At 37.7% G+C, this 16,629-nt stretch overlaps 1 protein-coding gene across 2 annotated transcripts in view; it reads right to left on the bottom strand.

Moving 5' to 3' along the window:
- The window catches only part of LOC106518486 (uncharacterized), a 22,943-nt gene extending 14,693 nt beyond the window's left edge, over positions 1 to 8,250 (bottom strand). Inside the window, exons 1-2 of one of the 2 annotated variants that reach the window (XM_014009798.1) lie at positions 7,878 to 8,250; positions 3,113 to 3,172 (exon numbers count right to left, since the gene is read on the bottom strand). The gene's annotated coding sequence lies outside the window, so the exon portion shown is untranslated. The remainder of the gene's footprint in view (positions 1 to 3,112; positions 3,173 to 7,877) is intronic. The other variant, XM_014009799.1, reaches the window with a different exon arrangement.
- Positions 8,251 to 16,629: the final 8,379 nt, after the last annotated feature.

Raw genomic sequence — 16,629 nt, 5'->3', positions numbered from 1 at the left:
GTGTGGGGGTGGTCCGGGGCGTGGCTTCGCTGGGGCGGGGGGCTGGTCGGTCGGACTGGTGCAGCCCGGGCCGTACAGTCTTGTGTTTTCTCAACATATATTTCATATATCTTCTAATCTCTCTTTCTCATTACATTTCACTTTTTTCTTTCTCTTTCTTTTTCTCCTTAAAAAAAGCCACTGTTGATGAAGAAGCTATGATACTTATATTGAGATATTCAGTTCTGCTTTCTACAGAAGTGGCAAGGAAAAAAACAGAACAACTATAATAGTGAACAGATGCCACACACCCTTTAGAATATCATGTATGACTGTGCTGTAGAACAGGTTTTTGTTTATTTAATCTCAAACTACAAGGAACAAGGAACTGAAGTTGATACTGTGGCATGAAAGGACCCTTTCATTATGTCCTGTAATAACTAAATTCTTCGTACTGTTTAGGTGAGTTGTTTTTGGAGGCTTCGCACCATCGTGGTATCTGAATAGAAGGGAGTGCTTTTATACTTCCTTTAAGAGTCAAAAATATGATTTCTTCATAGATGAAATCTGTTCTTTAATTGTGAAATCTTTCAAAAGGTGCTGAAAACCAAAGACTACAGTCTAAACCATCTAGACTATCTCTAGTCAATTTAGCAGGTTTTTTTCAGCAGTGTCTTTGACTATGTTCCCACTGCCACCAAATGCAACCCAAATTCAATTGGGATTTGAGTTCAGGTTAGATTTAGGGTCAGGTATGTACCTGTAAGGTTTGGCGTAGAGTAAGGTGTCAAGGTTAGGCTGTAGAAATTAATGGAAGTGGATGCAATGTCCCCATAGAGATAGCTGTACTAGGCCATGCATTTGTGTGTGGCAAGCAGACTGTCGGCTGCAGGAAAGAAGGTGGCAGCACAGAGGAGGAGGAGGATGGGGAGAGGCGGAGAACAGGGCCGGAGTGGGACTCACTTTCAGCCCTGGAGTTTGATGCCTCAGACCGGCCCACTGTAGATCAAGCCATATTATTATTAAAGTTGTTTTTATAACCTCTAAATTATGGGTTCTCAAACTGGGGTCCCAGTACCCCCAGGGGTCCGCGAGCTGTGTCTTGGGGGTCCTCAAAAAATTTCAGTAAATTGTTAATTTGGTTTTTATTTAAAAAAATATATATGGGGAATAATGCACTAGTAAAACAAACATACTACACCAGACAACAAATAATATTACCATGGCATTTAGGGGTTAAAATAACAGTAAATTATTTTTGCATTAACAGCATGGAGTTTATGAGGGGGTCCCTGGAATTTTTTCATCCTTGAATGGGTCCCCAGACACAAAAACTTTGAGAACCCCTGCTCTAAATCATTGATAATGGTGCACTATTCTGTAAAGCCTTGTAATTAAATGTATTTTACAAAAATGTTTCCAATTTAGTGCAAGTGGTGCTGCTTCACAAAGCAAGATTTATTTCAACATAAGTGCACATCTCCAGAATTATTCTTTAAACACACCCTTTTCAAAAATATCAGAATCTAGACAGTATTTTGTTCAAATAGGTGCAGCGAAATAAAGTAAGTAAGTAAGTAAGTAAGTAAGTAAGTAAGTAAGTAAGTAAAGTTTTATTTTTAAAGCGCCTTTCACAGAAATATATTCACAAGGTGCTGTACACTCATTAACAATGTGCAAATGGTGGAAAGATAAAATGAAACAGAATAAAACATTAAAAAACATAAGCAACGTAAAGAAACATCAAATCAAGATTAAATTCTAAAATTGTAACTCAGACACACGGTCAGTGCAGAGCAAAATATACAATAATGCAAAAAACAGAGAATGGGGGAGAGAAAAATATGCCGTATGTTCAATAATAGAAAAACACAAAGTTTAACACATAAAGGAATAAATAAAATATTCCATTAAAAAATATAAAAAGTGTTGGACTTTCTAATACCACTATCATCTCTTTTTCCTCTACAAGGAAACAGTTCCATCATAAACTTAGATTTTATCAATCAATCAATCAATGAATCAATGAATCAATCAATCAATCAATCAATCAATCAATCAATCAATCAATCAATCACCTTTATTTAACCAGGCAGAGCCCATTGAGATCGAGATCTCTTTTACAAGGGTGACCTGGTCAAGTGGTCTGCAGCTCACGTCACATAGTAATTGAAATTTTACAAATCTCTACACTATTCTTTACATCAGATTTTATTTTTATGTAATATCAAATATCAAACAAATTAGTGTTTGCAGATATCAAATCTTTATGAATAAAGAGTAAAAACGTATTCCACTGTGCTCCAAGTTTGTTATAATATTCTAATGATGCCATTGTCTTATCTTTTTTCCCTCTGCATAAGAACAGCTTTCAAAGAAATATGAGATGGATTTATTAATTGTTATTTAACCATGCAAACCCATTGAGATTGGTGATGTATTTTGCAAGTAAGCCCAGACCTGAAAGTGACCTGTTGTACAAGTTTTTGGTCTGTGGGGAAAACTGGAGCACCTGGAGGAAATCCACATGAGAACAAGAAGAACATGCAAACTCTAAGACCCCGGGTCCCAACCAGGGATTGAACCCAGGACCTTCTGGCTGAGAGACATCAGTGCTAACCACTGATCCATCATGCTGCCAGATGATCAGAAATAATATTCCCTAAATTCACCTGCACTTGTATCAAAATAAAAAAATAATAATCTGTAAATCTTTAGCATGTTTGACATGGGAAAACACATCTTGATTTAACCATTTCATACACATTTAATGTCAAAATAGGCAGGTTTAAATCAGATTATTTTCATCTTATTCCCTTTTAATTGTGGGCTTTGTGTATATTATTTTACTTTTAATTATAAAAATACAACAGGTTTCTATTATCTGGGCCTGGAAAGTGTTTGTTCACACTTGATTACAACAGCTCACCTGTTCCCTGGCTCTGCTTCTGACACTAAATCACCTTTTCAATAATTCTCAGGACAAATCTCTGTTTTTACAGAGCCTTCCGATCATCAGCTCAGTTACAGAAATGCATTGAAACATCTCAGGGCACTTTTCACATGAAGCAGGTCTACATCATACTCTTCATTATATTAATTCTAATAATATTCAGTCAATGAGTGATCCTACCTGCACACTCTGGACCTGTGGGCTTTTGGAGCAGGATGGTTCTGTATGTTGGTTCTGACTCTGAGAAGACACAAGACAGTTTCCCAGTTATGTGGTGTTGCATCATTTGTATTATATAATGTTATGTTATTTGCCACAATGCTACAGATTCGTTGACTTGATAATTAAGTAACTTGAACGGCGGTTTGCGGACACAATTCAACATGTTGCCTTCATCGTCCTCAAACCACGACCTCCTTTTACTGAGCACATTTAGCTGCGTCCGTTTCCAGAGCTTTCCTCTTTTTAATTCTAACTTTCTCCGCACCACGCTTGCTTTTTCCATCTTTCAAACACTACAGACCGTGCGCACTCACGTGTTACGTCAGAGCGTAAAACAAAAACAAAGGGAAAAAAAAAAGAGACGAGAGCTGCCAATTAGAGGCGGAGGCAGCCCTGGGTTGTTTGGCAAGCCATTGTATCATATAAATGACAGGCGATACAGTGAAAGCCGTTTAAGTGATCAGGGCCCATATTAGGAAATGTGCGATATGGCAAAAAATTCATATCACGATATACATTATGATGGGTGGCGGTAACGATATATATCACGATATAAAACTTATAATAGAAAATAAATAAATCACATTTTAATTGAGTGGAACGTACAAATATGTATAGGTAAAAAAATTAGACCTTAAAATCTCCTTTTTTTAAGGGACACTCTCAGTAAATATATTACTAGAGGTGCAAATTACATAAATTTCAGTAAGTGTGTTCAATACTTTTTCCCTGTACCATTCCACATTATTACAAATAACTTCATTTCTGGACATTTATGGTTTGATTTCTTTGTATGTATGGATCACTTGGGTTGTTACCAACATCTGGTGAAAATTTCATGTMATTTGCACCTCTAGTAATACATTTACTGAGAAAAATGTTTACGTGTTCAATACTTATTTTTACCCGCTTTATCTTCACCTGTCTGTCACTGCAACAATAGAAGAACATTAGATAAAGTTAAATTCAATGTAAGATAAGATAAGGAAACGAAACACGATATTCCTGTTTGGAAACTAGCTCCGCAACTGTCACCTACTTCTTTATTTAAGAAGGCAAAGAGCCTGACTGGTCTGACCACCTCCTCCTGAGGCTTTATGACTGTATCAGTTCTGATCATGTTGAACAAGAGCAAACCTGTTTTATTTAGAAATACTTTGTGCGTAAATGAAAGAAACCCAAATGACCCTTACAGATGATCGCAGCAGAAACTTCCTTCAATTTAACTAAAGTAAACGAGTTATAAGAGAGAAAAGTTATTAATTTTACAAAGATGTGAAAACACCCTGATATAGAAAACAGTGTTTCCCCTACCATCATACAGGCGGGGCGGGCCCCCCCGCCAACGAGACGGCCCGTCCCTCTAAGAATTTCACGGCATGTAGCCATTTTTATTTAAATACGGCCAGATCAAGTCGAGAGCTATTTTTTGCGTACCTCCATTTCCACCTCTCGGCAAACTTGGGGGAAAAGACGGCACAGAGCGAGGCTGTGTGTGGTCCTCACAAAGATAGGAAGACGTGTGTGAGATTAGATGCGCAGCTCTGCTTTTAATCACGTAGCACCGATGCGACAGCTTTGCAAGCTACTTTTTCTTTCTTTAAAAGAAAATGCGACAGGTGAAGCCACAGCATGGTTACTACCTTATCAATAATTACTGCCTTATTTCCCCTCTCTGTGGGTGGGGGGTCAGCTTCACTCAGCTGCAGGTGAATACCTCCCGGGAACGCACACGTCTCCTGGACTATTTTCCACCGAGGATTACGTCGTATTTTATATTTATTATATTTCTAAAAGCACTTTGCAGTATTTCCCCCTGGGTGTTCACATCACGAGCGCAACACGACCGCGACGGATCAGCTGACTGTTTTTAAAGCGAGGGGCAGTAACTTTACAGCAGCTGCACCTGTCAGTCTGCAGCTCGGCTCCGACCAGCCAGTTCATACATGTCAACCCCTTCAGACGTTTAACGTGTATAAGGAGCGTCAAAAATTTGCAATTTGTGCAAAAAATCCGTATTAATCACACGCGGGTGGGATGGAGGTTCGCTGACCGCAGCTGCGCAGGGTGGGGAGGAGGAGGAGGGGTCTTTTAAAGACATGTCTATATTTGACTTTTATTTTTTCTAAAATCACAGAGTTCTCTGAGATGCCTGGAGCGGTGCTGGGTATCTCAGTGTAAATGTGTGAATATGTGTTGGATTTGATTGTCTCTGGATATGAATATACATATAACTTAAAATTTAGAATTAGAATAATATTGGATTACATTGTTTTATTTTATATGTGTATTTTTTGGTTTGTTTTGTTTTTCATCACAAACTGATAAGACTCTGAAAACCAGATGAAATGGTGAATAGGGGTAAGATTAAATAGGTTTTACTTCTTCCTACCCCTTTTCAGACATTTTAATGGGATTTACAGTATGTGCTTCATGTGAGTGTATGCATTTGGGTAGGTGTACACAGATAGGTGTGTGCACATTGAGTGTATATTTATTTTATGTGTTTATTTATTTGTGTATAATTAGTCCAAGTGGTTTCATTTCTTGTAGATATATGAAATGGCATATTTAGATATATAGATTAAGACTATGCTTTATGTAATGAATTTGACATGTCTGGAATAAAATCATAAATCAAATCAATTATGACTTAAATACATTGTATTAATTATGCTTTAAGCCATGTCACACTTTAATTTATGAAAAAAAAGACAAACACACTGATTCAAGTCAAATATGTATACAGCAAACATATGTCTAGGGCTGCAACTAACGATTATTTTAATAATCGATTAATAATATTGCAACAACAGGAAACACAGACAACAACCTGGCCTGTCTCTGTGCCTCTGCTTCTCTCTGTCACTGTCTCTCCACACTACTGTTGAACTCTGTTGAACTCTGTGTCTCGAGAGGCCTCATTTATATATATTAACAAACACCATTCTGTCATCTTAGCAAGATTTGATACAAGGTCAATGGAAAACACAAAGATAAACACAAGTGATGTCTAAGAATGACTGTTGTTAGCAAATCTTGTTCTGACTTTCATCATTCTGTCTGCAGATGAACAGCATGTCATGAAAACCTAGGTCATTAAAGGATGTCATGAATTACTTGCTTAAACACAAAAGTATTAGATCCATCACAAAGGATTTTTAAAAAAAAATGCTAAATTAAAAAAAGAAGCACAACATAAATATTTTCACAGTTGATTTTGCCAGCTATATTAAAAACTGACTGAAAAAAATAAACCCAAAAATGTGGATTTCTCCCATTAATAAACTTGTTATAGATATAAAACATAAAAAAGAAATTAAATAGGTTGCTGAATGAGGAAAACAGATAAAACTAATAAAATATGTTTTGTAGATGTAAAACTATTATTAATTTATTATTAAAATTAATTTATTTCATTTAGAATTTTCTCTTAATTATTTACGTTTTGCTGGTTTAAAGTTTGTAGTTTCTGCTTTTCACTCGAGAGTCAGACAGGGCAGATCTTTACAGGTAGAGTTTTTTTCTTTCTTTCTAAACTTTATTTAGGTCAGACAATGCTCTGCTAATCGGCTCCGCGACACGGCGAAGGACGCATAAATCCCGCAACACAACAAATCGATAATGAAATTCATTGCCAACGCTTTTTATAATCAAATTTTATCGATTCGTTGTTGCAGCCCTTCATATGTCAGCTGGTAAATTATTCAAAATTACAATTTCAACGCATCTTAAACCAGCATGTTGGCCTTTATTTGCATACCCTGATGCTATATGTGACTGTGTGACAATTGCCCACCATTTATCTAAAAACATTAAAGGGCCTTTTGTAAAACTTCAAAGTGTGCCTTTTGTTTTGTTCTGTTTTTTATTTTTTTATTTTTTTTCTGTGTGCTTGTTTAGTCCTGGATATTATCACTGCAAACATGACACACTATGAATTTTAAAAATAAAACTTCATATGGTGCTGCAATAAAACACTTTCCCTGCCAAGGCAGCATAAATACATTGTTATAATGCACACAACATTCTGAAAATAAATAAAGGCAAATATCTAAAGGGAAAAATCTGCTAAAAATAAAACCAAAGCATCCAAATGAACATCATCAAGCTTTAAGGTGTGTCTAGGAACAAGCTGTGAGGCTGAGAGCAGGTACACACAGGTGAGGTGTTGTTACGAGAATTTTTAAAATGAGGTTTATTGCATCAGTTTCTGTTTGCAGAGGGGAAGGTTTTACTGCAGTAATAACAAGCTTTATACAAAAATATGCCTCTAAGCTGTAAAATGACTCGCTAGGCTTAAGGAATAACAAAGTACAAAAGACATTTAAAACATTACACATCACCGTTTTGATGTGTTTTATTTTAATAAGACTTCTGGAGAACATGTCATGGAATCTTCAAGAGAAATGAGCTAAAGGAGGCAGGTTTTTTTTTTTAAGAAGAATAATTTAAGTAATATTATCTGTCAGGATAGGATCTCTTATAAATAGAAAAGTTTCAGAATCCAGAACAAATCATTTCATGCTGGTTGTTGCATAGTAATTAAGTAACATTTAATTTTAAAGCCTATAAACGTAAATAAACTATTACAAGGATACATAACCCATTCAAATCCTCAGCGCGTTTAAGTCAGCATTCCGGGGCGGGGTATAAACACAAGGAAAATGATTAATTAAAGCAAAAACGTTTAGTAACAATAATGAAATTTTAATAAACTTACAGAAAGTCACTTGCAGTTCAAGAGTTCGGTGATTTTCCCGTGAGAGCAGGAGATGTGGACTGTCTGATAGTTTGTTTTTTTTAAGCTGAAACACGATCCTCCCATCCTCGGTCAACCATGCGGAAGAAATCCCCCAGAAAATAAGGGAGCTGGAAAAAAAAAATCCTTCACGTCGCAACCCTTAACTAACGTTCTTGGCTATAAAAATGATGCTGCAAATTAATAATAATAATAATAAACACCTCCAGTGGTGGTCATCCAATATGTTGTTGAATTAATTGTTTCTGCACCTTCATCTCTAAATGCATACTGACTCTTCCCCAGTTTACAGCAGGCGCGTGCAACAGGTAAAACGAACACCTGCCCTCTGATTAAGCTGATGTTTCATTGCCCACAGCGCTATGTTTATTCGTTGTCTGCGCGCACAGCATCATGGGTAGTGTCATGGGTTACGCGGTAGATAAAACCCAACGCTGTTAGAGCTGACGCATGGCATCACCTTTCCCCCATGAGGTGAAATGTCCCACTGCCTTCTAACAAGCAAAGGTTCTGTAAATTATAGAGGACCAATAATGCCATAAATGGAAATAAATATAGAAATAAAAAAAAATGGCTTGATAACGTAATTGATGTGACAAATATTGCAAACATAAATTAAAATATCTGAAAGTGAAACATTAATTGAAATTTATTATTTCCAAAACAATTAATCAGGGTTCGACAAATCCTATTGCCCTACTGCCCGGGGCAGGTGAAACTCATTTTTGAGCAGGCGGGTGTGTCCCGATGCCTGCCCGACTGGGAAGGTAAACAGTTTTATTTTTTATAGGGTAATTTATTCAAAATATTCTGAAAATAAATGAAGAAATGTAGCATTTTAAAACCCGTATAGAAAGAATAAATCCTCAAATTTTCCCCCTCCTGCTGTAGAAAAGTTATGTCTTGCCGTCTGTCGCAGGATCATTTCCTCCCTCCCTCCTGCTGCAGGTCGAGCTTGAACAACCATATTTTTTTCCACACCCGTGTTTATGGAGAAAAAAAAGTCTTATCTATTGTTACCCACGGAGATGATAAAAATATGTGGACGTTAATGTCGGCTTCTGCTCTGATAAAGATGAAGATAAAAGCACCAGGAGCAGATCTACAGGGGGCAGGGGGGGCAACTGCCCCCCTGTTGTAGAGCCTTGCCCCCCCAGCAGCCCCCTATTGTTTCTTAAATATTTGCAATTACTGTTTTTTAGTCCAAAAGCTCATTACAACCTTTAAAATAAATATTTACCAAAACTATATAATTTTAAATATAATCTGAGGCCCTTGAAAACCTTAGCTACGCCCCTGTTCCAAACTCCGCCTGCTGCTCCACAGGCAGAACGTGTGTCACATGATGAGACAGTCTGTCTGCAGAGTGGAGTCACTGAGCTTCCAACTTTCTGCAGTTAAAGTACAGCTAAGTTTCTCGTGCTGATGTTTTTAACACACAACAGTAAAGTTAAGTTTGCAATGAATGAAATCTGCTAAAGTGTCCGACGTTCACGGTGTAATGACGACGGTGACTTAGCATTAGCTTATTTCCATAGTTTTGCTTACAATAAGCACGGTAACAGTTAATGAAAAGTTTAAATATAAAAATAAGGTTTCAGGTTTGCTTTTTGTAGTTTCACTGATGCATTTATTTGATCGATATCATGGCAATGAAGCATAATTTGTTAAGATTTGTTCTTTTAAAGAGTACCCAAAATTAACTTAACTGGTGAGGAGGACAAGACAAAAAATGATAAAAGGTAAGTGAGTTTATTGTACAGTGAATGGGTCCAAGTTTCTTGCTGAAAAATAAAAAGGGTAAAGGTGGTTTAGGATGATGTTCTCTGGTAAGTGTTGAATGTGTTAATTGTTATTTTTTCTTATGGGATCCAGGCGAGGAGGCTGACGAGGAGGTTTGTTGAAGTTTTCTTTGTTGGGAATCAAACAGGTACTTTCCAATATGTTTCTTGCAGCTTTCTGAGAGAGAGAGGCAGGGCGGAGGACGATGAATCACTTCAGTCTTGAAGTGAAAAACCCAACAGTCTGGATAAGGACCAACCGTGGAGTCACAAATAGGATCAGGACAGTCCAGCCTGAACACAAGGTAGGTGTAGTTTTCTCAAAGAATCAAAATGAGACCGTCTTAAACAGTACCATGGGCAACTGAATAATCCAGCGTCGGCTGGATCTCAGAAGGCGACTGAAATACTCTCAGGATTAATCAGAGCAGACAATGCACAGGTGAGTCCATCCAGTCTCCGCCCACCAAACTCTCAATGAACTGCAAAACAATTAGTCAGGAAAAAGCAGCAGCAAACCTCCACACAATTAAACCACGTTACATTTGTTTTGTTTTTAAATAAGCTGCTATGATAATGATATGATAATAATGGGCTAATTTTTAAAAATCTCGATGCTTGCACATTGCAGAACAAAATGAAGAATAAATTTAAAAGTAGAGATACTGACAGTTATTAATTTCTTTATTTTTTGCAAAAGGCAAGGGATGAGAAGGAAGAAGAGACTGAGAGTTGAGAAAGGAAGATAGAGAGACCAGCAGGGTCACAGGTGAAGAAGCTGAGGAAAGGGATGTCAGCATAAGTGGTGAAGAAGAGAAGATTTCAGAGTCAGAGAGAAAGAAGACAGTGCAGAGGAAACTGAAGGAGAGAAGGAAGGCACAGAACATCCTACAGCATTTTTAGTCTTTATTTTACAGTTAAAATATATGTTTATCAAATAAAGTCTAATGTTACAACTAATCATGGATCCCTTTAAGAAGTAGCTCTTTAGACTGAGGAGAAAGACAAGTTTTTATGTGAGAGTGGAACACATACATCCTCTGATAGTTGGAAAATTAATCCATGTTTGATGATGTCAAAACACAGATCCACATGGTTCGTGTTCCACACCGAGTGGGATTTACATAACTGAGAATTTTGATTTTAGCAGACACTGGTACTAACATGACCAACACTTAAGGCTGTTCTAGTTTCAGATTAAGGTGTACATTTTCACTTTAGCTTCAAGAAAGACAGTTTGTCTTGTGAGATTTGTAATGTTTTGAGGCTAGGCAGACACATTTGTAAATGAAACAATATCACATTTATTACAACTTGAAAAATGTACGAATGTTTCACATTAACAACAATAAAACATTAGAAGTCACTTCTTCATCTTTTGATTTCAAATACATATTACAGATAAAGTTCCTTAGTGTCTGAATGGCTCAAATTTTGGGCCAACAGCAACAGCAATTCTATGTACTGCTCTTCAGTGGGGAAATGTTCAAACTCCATGACTTGATTTTGATTGACATCATTTTATGCATTTGCTAATAAAATAGAATTACTGCTTTCATCGATGTTTCACTTCACATAAATGAACCAAACAAGCCCCGCCTCATCATCATCTTAAAATAATCACCTAACTAAGAGTAACATTTTGACATTTCACAAACACAAACAGTATATAAATTAGTGATGTGTCTTGGTTCATAATCCAAAATTAGTGAATCTGAAAAGCCAGCTCCCAATTTTGTTTTTTCCTTTTTCAATTGTGACCAATCACATGTAAGGATATAGGACAGGGGTGGGCAAACTAAATCGTTGAGGGCTGCTATCTTGCATGTTTCACTTGTTTCTCTGCTCCAGCACACCTGATTTGAATGAGCAGGTGATCAAATGACTACAGAACATGAAAAGGTAGTTCAGTCACTGAATCAGGTGTTTTGGAGCAGAGAAACAAGTAAAATGTGTGGGACAGAAGCCATTGAGGAATAGGATTGCCAACCAGAAACACAGTTTAGAGCAAATGAATTGGGTCTGTTTAACGGTGCAAATTTACTGGTTGAATTCAGGCTTGTGCACTCGTAACTACGAAATGGTCCATCGGCACTTAAAGCAGCAAAGAAACATGGAAATCGTCTTGCTTTATAAACAAATCACCTCAAATCTGTGACAAGTCAGAGCTGGATAAGAACCATGATGGTGATTGTGCTCCAACTACATCAAATAAACCATTTCATGGAGACCTCTGATGTAGAGTTGTCTTTCACAATTAACTGGAGGCAATGTACAGTTTGAAATGTAATGAGGAATATTTATTAATAAAATAATACAGATAATTTAATACTTTCAGAAACTACAAAGTAAAAAATCTGGGTGTTTATAGTCTGTGATGAAATAGAAGACAGAGTAATTCATGTTGGGTGTATTTATGGTTATGTTGATTTAGTATTTTATATTTTTTCCAGAGAATTTTGGTTAACTTTAGCACAGAAAGGCTGAATTTAGCAGCATGAAATTTGGTAGGAATATAGATGTGGCTGACCTCCACTGCACTAGCAAACGGTTTTGAAATAGACCTCATATTTCAAGTGGGGGCGCTATTTGAAAAGATGGTGTCTGGACATGCAAAAATGCATATAGCTCAAAAAGTATTCAATATGGGAACTTCAGATTTTTTGTATTTTTATTTTTTATTTTTTTGTTTTATCGTTTTTAGAGAGATTAGTACATATATGACATCATACATGTGAATGTGGTTTTGTTCATAATCAGTCTACTCAAATAAACCACTGAGAGCAGAACTGTTTTTTTTTTCCATCAACAAAACATTATTTTTGTAATGATCATTCCAAAGTCACTTCTCAAACAAATACCAGAACATCTTAAACAGCTGCAACACATATGTGAGTTCTGGTGCGTGGGTGCTTTGCTTATGTGTGGGGGGTCATCTATGGTAACGCTATGCTGTTTCTAGTTTAAAGATGAATTTAACGAAAAGCCTTCTTATGTATTATTGTTTAGTGCAGTGACCATTGTGCCTTGTCATGCTAGTTTTGTTTCATCCTGTCTAATTTTTTCCCATTGAGACCAGCTATTCAGTCTTAAACTCTAGTATTTTTGTAACTGTTATATCTGTTCAGACCATACTACACAGGATTCTCTGACTGAGCAGGGATTAGTTCTTGTAAATAAAAAAAAGCAACACACCAGAATAAATGTGTTTGTTGGCAGTGAGCCTCACCTTCAGGTATTGTTGGAGCTAAAACTGGTTTAGGTCTTAGACTTCCCGTGTTTTGACTTGTCACAGTGACACTAATCTCCATGTTTCCTTGTGTGATTCCAGTAAAGACAGATGAGTCAGACAGAAGCAAATTAATCTCTTGAAAAACATTTAACTGTAACTGCAGTTTCAGTATTTTGCTTTGAATGCAAGATAATTAAAAAAAGAAAAAGTCATTCTTTTTATGCATTAATACCAGAAAATCACAGGCCCTTATATGTTCAATTTGCATCAGTTGGTGTGATGCAAATCATTAGTGATGACACAATAACCGCTAACACGTGACAATGGCTTCTTGGAAACAAAAAATAAATGTAAAACTGACGAAACTAGCTTGAAGTTGAAGAACAAATTTTGAGTTGTAAAAATTATTCAAATTATTATTAGTGTCATGCTGTGTTAAAAGCCACAGAGTATAAATATGTTTATGGATGAAATTTTAAAACACCAAGGTCCAGGTTTACTAAAGATTTTTGTAAAAAAAATACGAGTAAAACTGATCTACTAACCGTGTGCACCATAGATTGTGTCTGTCAAATGAGCAAAATGGTTGTGGTTGTTGTTTTAGCATGGCAGGTGCAAACATGCTGCAGTCATTGTACCTGAGCTGCCTCAGACACTGTTGTTCACTCTTTGCCAGTAGCCCAGGCAAAATCCTAATTTCAACAGGGCAGTCTGCACCTGTTAAACTGCCTTTGTAGTATTTATTTTGAGTGTGCGGTCATTTGACATGCAAATGAGAGTCCAGGAACCACCTGTGATTGGACGACTGAGACCAGAAAGCTGAGCGAGGATTGACTGCCTGCTGATGAGTGAACTGTGTAAAGATGAGCTGAGAGACGATGACGTCCAACTACCTCCTCCTCTGTGCAATCCAACCTGCCACACCTGATCTGATGTGTCATGTCAGCTTTTAGAGTCATTGGGTAATAAAAAAGAGGAGGAGTTTTGTAGGGATGTGCTGTTTATCTTGAATACCTGTTTTTCCTGTTATCTGATAGAACCTACTTTATTTCTACTTTGCACAGGTCATTTTGTTTTGGCCTTTGGCTCACCCTGAAGTTAAGACACTCCAGTTCTCTATGTACACTGTAAATAAAACCTCACTTACAGTGGGTAAAATAAGTATTGAACATGTCACCATTTTTCTCAGTAAATATATTACTGGAGGTGCTGATGACATGAAATTTTCACCAGATGTCGGTAACAACCCAAATGATCCATACATACAAAGAAATCAAACCATAAATGTCCAGAAATGAAGTTATTTGTAATAATGTGGAATGACACAGGGAAAAAGTATTGAACACATGAAGAAAGGGAGGTGTTAAAAGGCATGGAAAGCCAAGACACCAGCTGAACTCTCTCAGTAATTAAAAAGCAAGCCTGCCCCTTGTCAGTGCAAGATAATATCAGTTGGTTCAGTCCCAAATGATGGCCAGGTATCACACAAGAACCATCTGATGATGGGTAAAAGTAAAGAGCTCTCTCAAGACCTTCACAACCTTATTGTTGCAAAGCATAATGATGGCATCGGTTACAGAAGAATGTCTAAACTTCTGAAGGTTCCAGTGAGCACTGTTGGGGCCATAATTCAGAAGTGGAAAGAACATTATTTCACCATAAACTGACCACGACCAGGTGCTCCTCACAAGATTTCTGACAGAGGAGTGAAAAGAATTATCAGAAGAGTTGTCCAAGAGCCAAGGACCACTTGTGGAGAGCTTCAGAAAGACCTGGAATTAGCAGGTACGTTTGTTTCAAAGAAAACAATAAGTAATGCACTGAACCACCATGGCCTGTATGCACGCTCACCACGCAAGACTCCACTGCTGAAGAAACAGCATGCTGAAGCTCCTTTGAAGTTTGCTGCACAACATTTAGACAAGCCTGTGTAATACTGGGAGAATATAGTCTGGTCAGATGAGACCAACATTGAACTGTTACGGCAAAGGCTGGTTCACCCCAAAGATCCGGTGCCCCGGCACAAACAGAGCAATGTTGTGTATGCTAAGTGCCAGGAGGACTGCGACCAGTTATACATCAGGGAAACAAAGCATGCCACTGTTCAAAAGAATGTCCCAACACAGACAAGCTACATCTAATGGCCAGAACTCTGCAGTTTTCACTCATTTACAGGCCAGCGGTCACTCTTTCAGAGATGAGGTTGTTCTCATTCTTGATAGAGAGGAACGTTGGTGAGAGAGGAGTAAAAGAAGCCATTTTTGTGAAGAAAGACCGTCCACCATTAAACAGAGGTGGAGGCCTCCGTTTTCAGTTGTCCCCCTCCTACAGTGCGGCTATTGCCAGTATCACTCCACCCCCTGTTAACAATAGGTGTTAATTAGGTGTCAACGATAGCCATGTGATGTGAGTATCAGTCACATGGAGGCTGTGCTCAAAAGCCTGAATTTTGCCTGAAACTCTCAGACTGAAGAAGTCTCTTGGAGGAGAGACGAAACGTTTCATTAGAGAAGAACCCGTCCAGAAGACCTATACAATTTTTTTTCTTTTTGCCTTATAGATCATCAACAAAAGTTTAAAATCAGTTCTAAAACACACAGGGAGCCAATGGAGGGAACCCAGCACCAGGGAGATATGATCACTCTTCTTGGTCCGTGTTAAAAGGTGTGCTGCAGCGTTCTGAACCAGCTGGTGTGAGAGGCCAGCCTGGCTAACTCCAACATACAGAGAGTTGCAGTAGTCCAGCTGAGATGTAATAAAAGCATGCATCACACATTCAAGGTCTTTTAAAGATAAAAACGATTTGATTTTAGATAAAAGTCTCAGTTTAAAAAATGATCTTTTTACTACAGAATTAATCTGTTTCTCAAAGTTGAAGTTTGAGTCAAAGATCACACCCAAGTTTTTGTCGTGCGATTTAACAGATGGTTCCAAGGCACCCAGATCCATAGGAGAAGTATTGCAATTACCACTGGGTCCAAAGATAATAGTTTCAGTTTTGTTTTTATTGAAGTTTGGAAAGTTTGAAGCCATCCAAGCTTTGACCTCAGTGATTTGTAGTAAATATTGAGTCAGTTAAAGTCACAATCACTGCTGACTGGAAATCCTTTGAAGGTTAGATTAGATTTTCCATCATAAAGTTGTCGTAAGGGGGCCATACTGAACCAAATCTAAGCTGCTAAATTTTTCCCAATGTGCAGTAATGAAGCTCAGATAAAGCTTAATGTTTCCATCTGTCCGTCCGTTTTTTTCTGCTTGTTTGGGGTCGGGTCGCGGGGGCAGCAGCCTAAGCAGAGTCCCAGACTTCCCTTTCCCCAGCCACTTGGGCCAGCTCAGTTGGTAGAGCTGTTGCTTCTCAGCAGGAAGGTTGCTGTATCAAATCCCAGCTGGGGATCTTTCAGGGTAGATTTTGGATGTCTTCTCTGTACAGGGGTTAGACAATGAAACTGAAACACCTGTCATTTTAGTGTGGGAGGTTTCATGGTTAAATTGGACCAGCCTGGTGACTTATCATCATTAACTGCACATTGCACCAGTAGCTGAGTGTGAAGGTTCAATTAGCAGGCTAAGAGCACAGATTTGATAAAAATATTGCAATGAACACAACATTATGGGTGACTTACCAGAGTTCAAAAGTGGACAAATTGTTGGTGCACGTCTTGCTGGAGCATCTGTGACCAAGACAGCAAGTCTTTGTGAT

Source organism: Austrofundulus limnaeus, unplaced genomic scaffold (assembly GCF_001266775.1).
Source record: "Austrofundulus limnaeus strain Quisiro unplaced genomic scaffold, Austrofundulus_limnaeus-1.0 Scaffold61, whole genome shotgun sequence".
Lineage (NCBI taxonomy): Eukaryota > Metazoa > Chordata > Actinopteri > Cyprinodontiformes > Rivulidae > Austrofundulus > Austrofundulus limnaeus.
Note: the sequence above shows the minus strand (reverse complement) of the source record. Positions and strands in the feature narration are given on the sequence as shown.